This window comes from Phyllobates terribilis, unplaced genomic scaffold (assembly GCF_046119375.1).
Source record: "Phyllobates terribilis strain yellow unplaced genomic scaffold, ASM4611937v1 Scaffold_445__1_contigs__length_1489776, whole genome shotgun sequence".
Taxonomy (NCBI): Eukaryota; Metazoa; Chordata; class Amphibia; order Anura; family Dendrobatidae; genus Phyllobates; species Phyllobates terribilis.
In genome coordinates, this window is record NW_027363205.1 from 677,060 (window position 1) to 689,353 (window position 12,294).

The 12,294-nt window shown below is 50.3% G+C and overlaps 1 pseudogene; it reads left to right on the forward strand.

The window, feature by feature from the left end:
* The first annotated feature begins 1,184 nt into the window (after positions 1-1,184).
* On the forward strand, positions 1,185-6,842 carry LOC141229004 (Golgi resident protein GCP60-like; annotated as a pseudogene).
* The last annotated feature ends 5,452 nt before the right edge of the window (positions 6,843-12,294 follow it).

Genomic DNA, 12,294 nt, shown 5'->3' on the forward strand with positions numbered 1-12,294 from the left:
TTCCAGAACCTTCTTTTTCTTTCTTTAATATACCTGACACTTGACTCTGAGAACAGGTGAATTCCATAGCTGCCTCTTTATGGCTTTTCCCTGACTTCACTCCCAGAATAATAAGCTTCCTGACATCTGGTGATAAATTTGGCTTTGTCTCTGCCATGTTTTTAACCTTAAAACGCAAAAAAAAAAATTTAGGCAAAATTCGACTGCCCATAACAAAATAGGCAAAACATTTGGCCCAGCAAATGTTGAAAACTAACACATAAAGGGATAAAACAATGTCCAACACAATTTTTGTCCTGATAGCTGACAATCATTTGCTTCCAGTTAACTAAAATCACCAGAAAAATGGCCTCACAACAACCAAACAGAAGCAATCACAATTTAAAAAAAAAATGCTAAACTTTTGGTGGCTACTGTATTCATACAGTCAGGTTTAGCTGAGCTGCCTTTATCATTTGGCACAAAGTACAGTATCACAACATTTAATGTGGCTGCAGGGAAACTAGGCTGTACTTTTGGAGATGCATATAAAAATATTTTTGGTTTTGTCACTCGGCCTCAAAAAATTTAGTTACATATCTGGTAAAAATCCCTGAGCTCTCCTGAACCCTGCTGCTTTTTTGCCGTTTTGCACTGCGTCGCTCCATTGCAGAGATACTCACATTTGTTGCTTTCGGAGTGCAGTATGTGAAATCTCTGCTTTGCAGTCCAACTTTGCATTTTTTCAGTCTTATTTGGGAGTGCGCACTTTCAGCCCTCCCTCCAAGACGCTGCCAATGATCACATGCTCGACTACTAGATCTTCTCCTGATCTGTGGAAGCAGAGAAGAAACAGCCCGTTGCACTACAAGCAGAGATTTCACATGCAGTGCTCCAAAAGACGCAAATGTGAATATCTCTGCAATGGAGCGACGCAGCGAAAAACGGAAAAGAGCTACAGAATCGGGGGAGCTCAGGGACTTTTACAAGGTATTTAAGGAATCACCCTGTAAGAATTGAATTTTATCGTTCTGGGTCCAATTACTGGAAAGTGGATTGTATTATGTGTTGTGCACAGATATTACTCAGTATTGCAGGGTCTGATTACTGCACACTGGGGTCAGGTGGCTTTAGTGGTCCTATCACTGTCTTATTACAGTTTTTGTGGAGCATTATATGGCGGCACACGCAGTTTGGTACATGTGATGGGTCTCCTAACCATTTTCCTTCTGTATTTTTTTACAGAGAAGGACGGGAAGGCTTTCCATCCAACCTACGAGGAGAAGCTGAGGCTGGTGGCTGTGTACAAACAAGTCCTCCTGGGACCGTACAACCCCGACACGTGCCCCGAAGTCGGCTTCTTCGATGTCCTGGGCAACGATAGGAGGTAACGAACGTCGTGTGGTTTGTTTCACTGTATCACATTCCTATAAAAAAGTAGCCACTTTGTAAATAGCCTAACGTTTTCTTACCGTTTTGTATACACAGCACTGATGCAGATCTGTGTGTCTCCATGGTTACAGACTACACTACATATGTAGTCTGATCCTGCCATTGTATATTTTTCACCACTAAAGTAGCCGTCAGCGACTGCAGGGTGAACCTCATTACCATGAGCATTTATGGGAGCTGTGTACGCAAAACGGCAACAGATTTTCCATCATGGGCATGCATCGATCTGATGTGTCCAAAAAAAAAAAAATAGGAATTGAAATGCAAAGTTTAATAGAAAACTGCAGACTGTTTCTTGCATAAAACTGAACGACGACGCGTTTCTAACCTCTTCATAGAAGCCTTTGCTCCCTCTGAGTGTCGTTCACACACTGTCGTCTTTCTCACAGGAAAGAATGGGCGGCCCTGGGCAACCTGAGCAAGCAGGAAGCCATGACGGAGTTTATCACCCTCCTGAACAGATGCTGCCACCTCTTCTCCACATACGTCACATCCCATAAAATAGAGAAAGAAGAGCAGGAGAGAAAAAGGTACTAATCCCTACAATCCGTACATCCGGCATCGGTGGGGCACGGTAACTGCTGGTTTCCTCCAGAAACAGCGCCACACGTGTCCACAGGCTATGCCTAGTATTGCAGCTCAGTACTATTAAAGTGAGTGGGGCTGAGCGGCAAGGTGACGCACAACCTGCAGACAGGTACCTGAAGACAACTCCAGCACTAATAGTTACTGGAGACGTTCTTAAAGGGACCGCTCTGCAGATTGTGCAGTGAACCCACCCAACTCTACCAGAAGAGGCGCTGGTGATGCTGATAGATAGGAGATGGTTTGCAGCGGTTTTCTATGGATTCCGGACCTGGGTCCTGCAAATCTTTCTGCTCCAGTCTATAGCAGAGGTTAGCGGCAGTCGCTATCTCACAAGATAGATGATGATCGACATCTGGGTCACGTTTTTCCACACTTAAAGGGGTTGTCTGTTAGTTTAAAGGAGCTTTCTGTTTCCTGCAGGGATAACGTCACGTCACTCTATCAGATTGCTGCAGCCAATCACTGGCATGTACAGCATGAGACCGTAGAAACCAGTGATCGACTGCAGCAGTCACATGGATTATACAACATCATCGCTGCAGGAAAAAAAGTGATGGCCGCCAGAGTGTGAGCACGGGAGAAGCGAAGGAGTCATCAGGCGAGAAATATTTGTTTTTTATGGGTCAATTTTGTAAAATTTCCAACTGCCTTAAGTGGTATCAAATCCCTATCATATCACTAACTTAAAGCCGCAGGAGTTCTTAAACTTTGACTAAGTTTGATACATAGAATCCAACCTGCAGTGTAAAGCATGGGGGACAAAACAGCAGTATGAGACTGACAGAACATGAGGCATCTTTCAGGTTACCTCCTACTCCAGTACTAATTGCAGTATAGCTGGAGTCAGTGATTATGGATTTACGGAGTAGTCGGTATGTAAGACCGGAGGGATCATGGACCGGACTTCTGCTTTAAGTCCCAGGAAGTGAGAACGGTTGACGCTGCTGCAAAAATCATGTCCGACATAGTTCAGTGTAAAGCGTCATCTGCTGACTTTACTGGAGAGAAGAGAAGGAGCGGAGACGGCGGGAAGAGGAGGAGCGGCAGCGGCTGCTGCGAGAGGAGGAGAAGCGGAGGAAAGAAGAGGAGCAGAGGCTACGGAGAGAGGAGGAAGAGAGGATGCGAGCGGAGGATGAACGGTTTAGAATGGAACAGCAGAAGTAAGTACTCCCATCGGAAGTCACTCATCTTTCTTAAAGGATATTTTTGGGTGGGTCACTCATTCAGGACCCTCGTAGTATGAGCCATAGTGCAAGGAGCAGTCTGTTGTATGCAATGCTGGTGACCGGTTGGAGGGTACATGCGCTGGGGTCACCAACAATGGGGTCCACGGAGCACTGTCACATTCATTTTAATGGAAAATTACTAAAGCTCTGCCGGCCACAGGCAATGGCGGGTGCAGCAGTCATTAGGGCAGGACCGTGCATTTGTGTTTCAAATCTTAATTCTATTTTTTTTTTTTGCAGGTAGCAGATCATGGCCGCCCTGAACTCGCAGACAGCGGTGCAGTTTCAGCAGTACGCAGCGCAGCAGTACCCGGGGAACTTCGAGCAACAGCAGCTCCTGATCCGGCAGCTGCAGGAACAGCACTACCAGCAGTACATGCAGCAGCTGTACCAAGTGCAGCTCGCTCAGCAACAGGTAGACGCAGCGCACAGACCCCCGAGCCTCGCTGCTCTGAGCTGCATTTACCTGTCGGACCATGTTCCCACGTAGCATAAATGCTGCAGGGTTTGTTTTTTTTTGCAGAAAATCCCCTGTGTTTAAAACGGTGTTTCCCAAACTCCAGTCCTCACGGCCCCCATAGGTCATGTTTTCAGGATTTCCTTAGTATTTCCATCACCTGTGTAATACTATCAAGGCATCAGGAATTCTCTCACCTGTGTAATACGAAGGAGATCCTGAAACATGACCTGTGGGGGCCGTGAGGACTGGAGTTTTGGAAACACTGGTTTAAAAGTTTGAGGAAACTTCTTGTGCTTCCAGGAAAACTCCTGGCCGCTGTGCATCTAAAGACGTTGCTGAAATTTGTGTTTTTTTGGTTTGTTTATTTTTTCCTGTGGAGCCGAAAAAATGCATGAAAAAATGCCCTCGCTTCTTGTACAGAATTAATAAAACCTTCAGATCTTCAACAATAAATGGGGTAAAAACAGCTGTAAAAATACAATAATCAGAGTAGATTGCTATTGCGGGTTTTGATGTAGAAAATAAACCCTGCACTTTACGCTCCCTGGAACCTGAACTAATTAACTAATTGTTTTTAGTAAGAAAAAAATAAAAAAATTGCGCGGCTGAGTTTTGCTCTTGATGGTGGTGGTGCGCTGAGTAGCTGGTTGATTAGATGCAGCGTTTATAAGTGGAAGACAGTGGGATTTGTGTGCAGCGTCTATTGGAGTCTGTGGTTGTCTGAAACGCTGCCTCATTAGAAGTTAAGCTTCTTTGTTCTTCCCCTCATGCTTTACACTGCAGTTTTGCTTCGCAGCATACAAGAAATGAAGAATGCTCATAAATGACGTGGTGTTACCCTCTCCTTACCCTCTCGGCCTTACAGAAACAGCAGGAGGCACTTTCGGCAGGAACCAGCTCCCCTGTCAGTTCTCCATCCAAGGTGAACATGGGAAGCATCACCGGCTCCGGAGAAGCCCCCTCGGTCAACGGACAAACCCACCCACACATAGACAATGCTGAGACAGAACTGGAGGCAGACCCCGCTGGAAGACCTGCTGGAGAACGGGCTTAAAGGTGCGTCCTATGGACCCCATTGGGGTTGGGGTCTGTTGGGTGGACAATCAGACGATACCTGGACATTGGCTAATGGTTTATGTTTGCTCATTATTTTTCCACTTCCTTCTCTCTACAGAGTCCACGCCGGTCATTGCTGCCCCATCCATGTGGAAAAGACCCCAAATTAAAGACTTCAAAGAGAAGATCCGGCAGGACGCGGACTCAGTCATCACCGTCGGAAGAGGAGAGGTGGTCACAGTCCGGGTCCCCACACACGAGGAGGGCTCCTATCTTTTCTGGGAGTTTGCCACAGATAACTTTGACATTGGTTTTGGGGTTTACTTTGAATGGACAGACTCCCCAAACACGGCTGTGAGCGTGCACGTCAGCGAGTCCAGCGAGGACGAGGACGAAGGTACTTTGTACAATTTTCATACTTCATTCCTGTACAATAAATACTGTAGCAGGTCTTCACTGCGTCTCACCCCCTCTTCCTGAAGAGGTCGGGGGTCTCTCGAGAAGCAGCATCTTACCCCCTCGTTTTAAGGAGGTTGGGGCCTCTCGAGAAGCAGTGTCTCACCCCCTCGTCTTGAGGAGGTCGGGGCCTCTCAAGAAGCAGCGTCTCACTCCCTTTTCTTGAGGAGATTGGGACCTCTCGAGAAGCAGCCTCTCACCCCCTTTTCTTGAGGAGCTTGGGGCCTCTCGAGAAGCAGCGTCTCACCCCCTCGTCTTGAGGAGGTCGGGGCCTCTCGAGAAGCAGCGTCTCACCCCCTCGTCTTGAGGAGGTTGGGGCCTCTCAAGAAGCAGCATCTCACCCCTTGGTCCTGAAGAGGTCGGGGGGTCTCTCTAGAAGCAGCATCTCACCCTTTCGTCCTGAGGAGTTAGGGGCTCTCACCCCCTCGTCCTAAAGAGTTCCGGGGGCCCTATTGAAGCAGCGTCTCACCCCCTCATCCGGACGAGGTAGGGGGCCTTTCGAGAAGCAGCGTCTCACCCCCTCATCCGGACGAGGTCGGGGCCTCTTGAGAAGCAGCGTCTCACCCCCTTGTTCCGAGGAGGTCGGAGGCTTCTGGAGAAGCACCAACTGGTCATGGATGTTCACCTCTGCAGGAGATCAAAAACCAACAATGTGCTCTCTGGGGAGTTACTGTGGTCTCTCTCCCTTTCCGTAGGTTAAGATTGACCTATCAGACTGGCGGGATGGTTGAGTCGCTGCCTAATTTTTCCTCTCCCCAATGCCACTAGTGGAGGAGCTGTGCCTCTGCAGAGGGAAAACGGGCCGCATCTAGCATCAGAGAGGCTCATTCACACTTTAAAGTAAAAAGCTTGCGAGCGTGCTCTCCTTGCCAAGGAAACCAGTCACCATTGATAGTTTGTAGAGGTGGCCGGTACCCTAGGCCAGGGTTCCCCAACTCCAGTCCTCAAGGCCCACCAACAGGTCATGTTTTCAGGATTTCCTTAGTATTACACAGGTGATAATTGCATCACCTGTGCAATACTAAGGAAATCCTGAAAACATGACCTGTTGGTGGGCCTTGAGGACTGGAGTTGGGGAACCCTGCCCTAGGCAACCAGCTGTAAACTATAGAATTAAGAATACCTCCATATTTGACAACAGAGATACTTTTTAATAAAGAGTGAAATGCAAAGTTGCTGGTGTTTACAAGCACTTTGCAATTTTACCCAGCGAAGATGGAGGAAAAACTGCACCAAAAACGGATCAGATCAGCATGAGTCGCCCTGTACTCTCTCTGCGGGATTTCTGTAAGACTGCTTGTTTCCGGATTATTCCCGGAAGACCCCTTTATGCTTCTGTTTTAGCTCCGCGCCCATGACTTGTCCCACTCTGATATCCTGGACTCACTCCTGACTTGTGTCTGTTCTTTACAGAGAATCCCAACAATGAAGAGAAAGCCGAAAAGAACGCCAACAAGCCTCAGCTGGAGGAGATTGTGCCGGTCTACAGGCGGGATCGTCACGAAGAGGTGGACGCCGGCAGCCACCAGTACCCCGGCCGGGGGCTCGACCTGCTCAAATCTGACAACTCTTATTCCCTGTGGCGTTCAAAATCTGTGTACTACAGAGTGTATTATACTAGATAAAGGAGGGGCCTGCGGTCAGGGGGAGGAGCCGGCAATCAGGGGGAGGGGCAAGTGACCATGGGGCGGGGCCTGCAATCAGGGGGAGGGGCCAGGGCAGTAAGTCGCTCACATGACCTGGATCCTTTTCGATAAGTGTCGCCTCCTCATCGCTCCTCGTGGCGGCCGACGCTAATTCAGAGTGCTGTGATTTAACCCGTTCTTTGCCACTACGATTGGTGGACATGAAAGGGGTTAAACATAATTTGGCTGTGCCTGCACTTTTGTGTTTTGTGTTTTTTTTCGCACTTGTTTGGGATTTTTAATTCTATTCTATGTGCGCCCACTCGGGGGCATTTCATGATCTGTTCAGAAGATGAACGCGCATGAGAAGCGTCATTGAGGAGGGGGCACCTTTGTGTTGGGTACCAGGGTAGTGGGCGCCCCCTCAAGACTGGTGGAAGGGTAAAGGTCCCATGTGTTCCCCTCGGTCTGCGCTATTCTGTACCACGCGCAGGTAGCTCAGCGCCATCGCAAACAGCAACGGTTTCTCCTCCACTATAGGTCAGGGCAAATCCGAAATGTGCTGTTGCCTCTCTGGTATCAGCCGTCTGTAGCGGGCAGGAGAGGGTAGTGGGGAAAGTTTCTTATCTCTTCTCTCATCAGTCTGATTTGTCTGATCTTGTACCATGTAAAATATGTAACAAATATGAGAAATGGTTTATAATAATAATAATCATATGGAATAATCTGTCCTGTGTGATCTGGTGGAAACACTGCACCTCCCCCAATGCCCCGCAGCAGAGCATGCGCTATGTGAGACCACCAGGGGTGGGCCGCAGGGCGGAGGGGGGGGTTCACGAAGCCTGAGAAGCTAGGAGGAATCTGGCAGACTTGCGATTGCTGCTCTGGAGGTGATAACAGCATTTCCTATAGATTTTACCTGTATGATGCTGCACTACGCCTTGTTGCCGTATAAGGGTAAGTCACAGGGCAACGGTCTCTGGTTGTTGTGAAACTACAACTCCCAGCATGCCCGGACAGCTCCTTGACTTTAGTCTGACTTGCACTAATACATTATGTAATTTCGGTTGTTTTCTATGAAGGCGTCGCTTTTCTATATCGCGTCCAATCAGCTGGATGAGGGCAGAATACGGCCGCCATACATTTACCATGGGAGATGGCTGATCGGCTCTGTGTATCGCTCAGTGCACCTATGTGGGAGCAGTCAGGGCGGCCATATTGCTCATCACTCAGCTTTCCCAGAAACTGAACGGAGGGATAGAATTTGCCCCTGCAAATGATACTATGAGCTGTAGGGATTAATGGCCAGACATTTAGATCCAGACTGTAGAGATTGTGGACGGTGGGGATCAGGCTGGTCACAGGACAGGGCCGTGCCGATGGTTTCCGCTCTGCATTGGGGGTGGCCGGTATCGTATACGGCTCCTATTATAAGGCGCTATACAGGTCGGGTGTTGGACTTTGCTGCCAGCAGCTGCACTTCTCCCTGCAGAAATGAGACCACCCATCCCCTTCAGCAGAGCAGTGATCAGAGCTATGGACGGGTGGGCTGTAACATTAGGGGCCCCTGGTACTCAACTTTCAGCCTGGAAGCAAGAAAAATCTCAGGTGCCAATGATCATGTGGTTCAGTGTGATGTGAATGTTCAGGAATCTGCAGCAATTTATTTACTATGTCTAAAGTCTGTCTTCTAATACAAGAATTAAGGTGCTGCCAGCAGCCACCACTAGAGGGCACCAGTGGTGTATGCACTGAGCTCTGCGCTGCCAGCAGCCTCCACTAGAGGGCACCTGTGGTGTATGCACTGAGCTCTGCTCTGCCAGAAGTCTCCACTAGAGGGCGCCTGTGGTGTATGCACTGAGCTGTGCGCTGCCAGCAGTCTCCACTAGAGGGCACCTGTGGTGTATGCACTGAGATCTGCACTGCCAGCAGCCACCACTAGAGGGCACCTGTGGTGTATGCACTGAGATCTGCACTGCCAGCAGCCTCCACTAGAGGGCACCTGTGGTGTATGCACTGAGCTCTGCGCTGCCAGCAGCCTCCACTAGAGGGCGCCTGTGGTGTATGCACTGAGCTCTGCGCTGCCAGCAGTCTCCACTAGAGGGCGCCTGTGGTGTATGCACTGAGCTCTGCGCTGCCAGCAGCCTCCACTAGAGGGCACCTGTGGTGTATGCACTGAGCTCTGCGCTGCCAGCAGTCTCCACTAGAGGGCGCCTGTGGTGTATGCACTGAGCTCTGCGCTGCCAGCAGCCTCCACTAGAGGGCACCTGTGGTGTATGCACTGAGATCTGCGCTGCCAGCAGCCTCCACTAGAGGGCGCCTGTGGTGTATGCACTGAGCTCTGCGCTGCCAGCAGTCTCCACTAGAGGGCGCCTGTGGTGTATGCACTGAGCTCTGCGCTGCCAGCAGCCTCCACTAGAGGGCACCTGTGGTGTATGCACTGAGATCTGCACTGCCAGCAGCCTCCACTAGAGGGCCCCTGTGGTGTATGCACTGAGATCTGCGCTGCCAGCAGTCTCCACTAGAGGGCGCCTGTGGTATGGTGTATGCACTGAGCTCTGCGCTGCCAGCAGTCTCCACTAGAGGGCACCTGTGGTGTATGCACTGAGCTCTGCACTGCCAGCAGCCTCCACTAGAGGGCACCTGTGGTGTATGCACTGAGATCTGCGCTGCCAGCAGCCTCCACTAGAGGGCGCCTGTGGTGTATGCACTGAGCTCTGCGCTGCCAGCAGCCTCCACTAGAGGGCACCTGTGGTGTATGCACTGAGCTCTGCGCTGCCAGCAGCCTCCACTAGAGGGCGCCTGTGGTGTATGCACTGAGCTCTGCGCTGCCAGCAGCCTCCACTAGAGGGCACCTGTGGTGTATGCACTGAGCTCTGCGCTGCCAGCAGCCTCCACTAGAGGGCGCCTGTGGTGTATGCACTGAGATCTGCACTGCCAGCAGCCTCCACTAGAGGGCCCCTGTGGTGTATGCACTGAGATCTGCACTGCCAGCAGCCTCCACTAGAGGGCCCCTGTGGTGTATGCACTGAGATCTGCGCTGCCAGCAGCCACCACTAGAGGGCGCCTGTGGTGTATGCACTGAGATCTGCACTGCCAGCAGCCACCACTAGAGGGCACCTGTGGTATGTTGAATGCACTGAGCTCCATACCACCATCAGCCACCACTAGAGGGCACCTGTGCTGTTGTATGCACTGAGCTCTGCCTTTCCTGCGCTGTTGTATGGACAGAGCTCTGCGCTGCCAGCAGCCACCACTAGAGGGCGCCTGCGGTATGTTGTATGCACTGAACTCTGCGCTGGCTGCTGCCACCACTGGAGGGCACTTTCGGTATGTACTGAGCTCCATGCAGCCAGCGGTCACCACTAGAGGACGCCTGTTGTATGCACTGAGCTCCGCACTGCCTGCAGTAACCACTAGAGGATGCCTGTGGTGAATGCACTGAGATCTGCGCTGCCAGCAGCCACCACCAGAGGGCGCCTGTGGTGTATGCACTGAGATCTGCGCTGCCAGCAGCCACCACTAGAGGGCACCTGTGGTGTATGCACTGAGATCTGCGCTGCCAGCAGCCTCCACTAGAGGGCGCCTGTGGTGTATGCACAGAGATCTGCGCTACCAGCAGTCACCACTAGAGGGCGCCTGTGGTGTATGCACTGAGCTCTGCGCTGCCAGCAGCCTCCACTAGAGGGCGCTTGTGGTGTATTCACTGAGAGCTGCACTGTCAGCAGACTCCACTAGAGGGTGCCTGTGGTGTATGCACTGAGATCTGCGCTGCCAGCAGCCTCCACTAGAGGGCGCCTGTGGTGTATGCACTGAGATCTGCGCTGCCAGCAGCCTCCACTAGAGGGTGCCTGTGGTGTATGCACTGAGATCTGCACTGCCTGCAGCCACCACTAGAGGGAGCCTGTGGTGTATGCACTGAGCTCTGCATTGCCTGCGCTGTTGTATGGACAGAGCTCTGCGTTGCCAGCAGCCACCACTAGAGAGCGCCTGCGGTATGTTGTATGCACTGAACTCTGCGCTAGCTGCAGCCGCCACTGGAGGGCACCTGCTGTATGTAATGAGCTTCATGCAGCCTGCGGTCACCACTAGAGGGCGCCTGTGGTGTGTTGTATGCACTGAGCTCCCCCTAGTGGTGGCTGTGAGTAATCAGCATTTTAAAGTCTTATGTAAAAAGAAAATAAATTAGAATTTTGTACAACTTGGAAAGGTGGACAGGTCACTAATGGGCTCCAATATTGAATTTGCCCTGAAAAATCAGCTATTCCCATCAATGAGCTCTCGCTGAGCAGCACATATGTGCTTAACCCCTTATTAGTCAATCATTCCTGAAAACCCCCCCATTACCCTGCAGTAACCCTAAATCCCCGTAGCCTTTGCAGGGCGTCCGTGTGTTATACCTGCACCGGATCTGTATTTCAGCCTCTCGTCCTTTGGGGCCTCAGGATCTTGACGAGTTCCCCTGAAGCCCCCCAGGTGCAGAATGTCCCCATGATGGAAAGTTTCCCAGCATATAGCATCCATCGCCCCTTGTCAGCGCTGCCTGCCGGGGCCGGACGTTAACCCTTTCTTTCCCCGTGAGCCCCCTCTCGTCTCCTCGCTGCCTTCCAGCTCTTCACTAATAACAGAAGTGCAATTTTCAGGGAATAAAACCTCTGGATTCCTCCGATGGTCGCGCTGATCCTGCTCTCCGGAGATCTCCTCTACTTTGTGATGTCGGCTTGTTGGAAGGATGGGTCTTACACTGGAAGTTTTACTTCTTATAAAATAATCATTTACCTTTCTCCTCATTAAAGATGGAATTAGCGGCTTTTTGATTTAAAAAAACTGTAAAAACTGTGCCTGAGATGATTCATTACGGTGTAATACAATCACCCCACGAGGAGCTTCTACAATCTGTTATAGAGACCTGATGCTTAAAGGGGTTGTCTACTTTTATATACCCCCCACCCCCCTATAAGGGGATGGGGGGCAGTGATAGCATTTAATGGGGGTTGGTCACGCTCCCTTTATTAGTACGACACCAGCTTGTCTGTTCTGCTTAAAAGCCTCTCTATATGCCCTATTACTTCCTATGGCTATCATGCAGAATATTTGTAACTTTTAGGTTGTTCTGTGCTATATTATTTTTTAATAGCATCAACATTCCCCATGTAAATGATAAATTTCTTTCTGCTTTGCTCATAGCCACCACTAGAGGGTGCCACATGCATACAGATTTGTGTTCCTTATATAAACAGAATGCAAAGAACTCCCCCTAGTGTTGGCTGCAGGTACCTAGAATGTGAGATCAATGACTTGGGTTGAGGAAATAAAACGTACAATTATGTACTAAATGGTAAAACAATGGGTAAAATAGTCGCTATAGACTTGCGTGTATGGGTGGAAGTTGAAGTCCACTTTAGTGACCAGTGGCCGGCAAATAAAATGATGGGATGCATTAAAAGAGGCC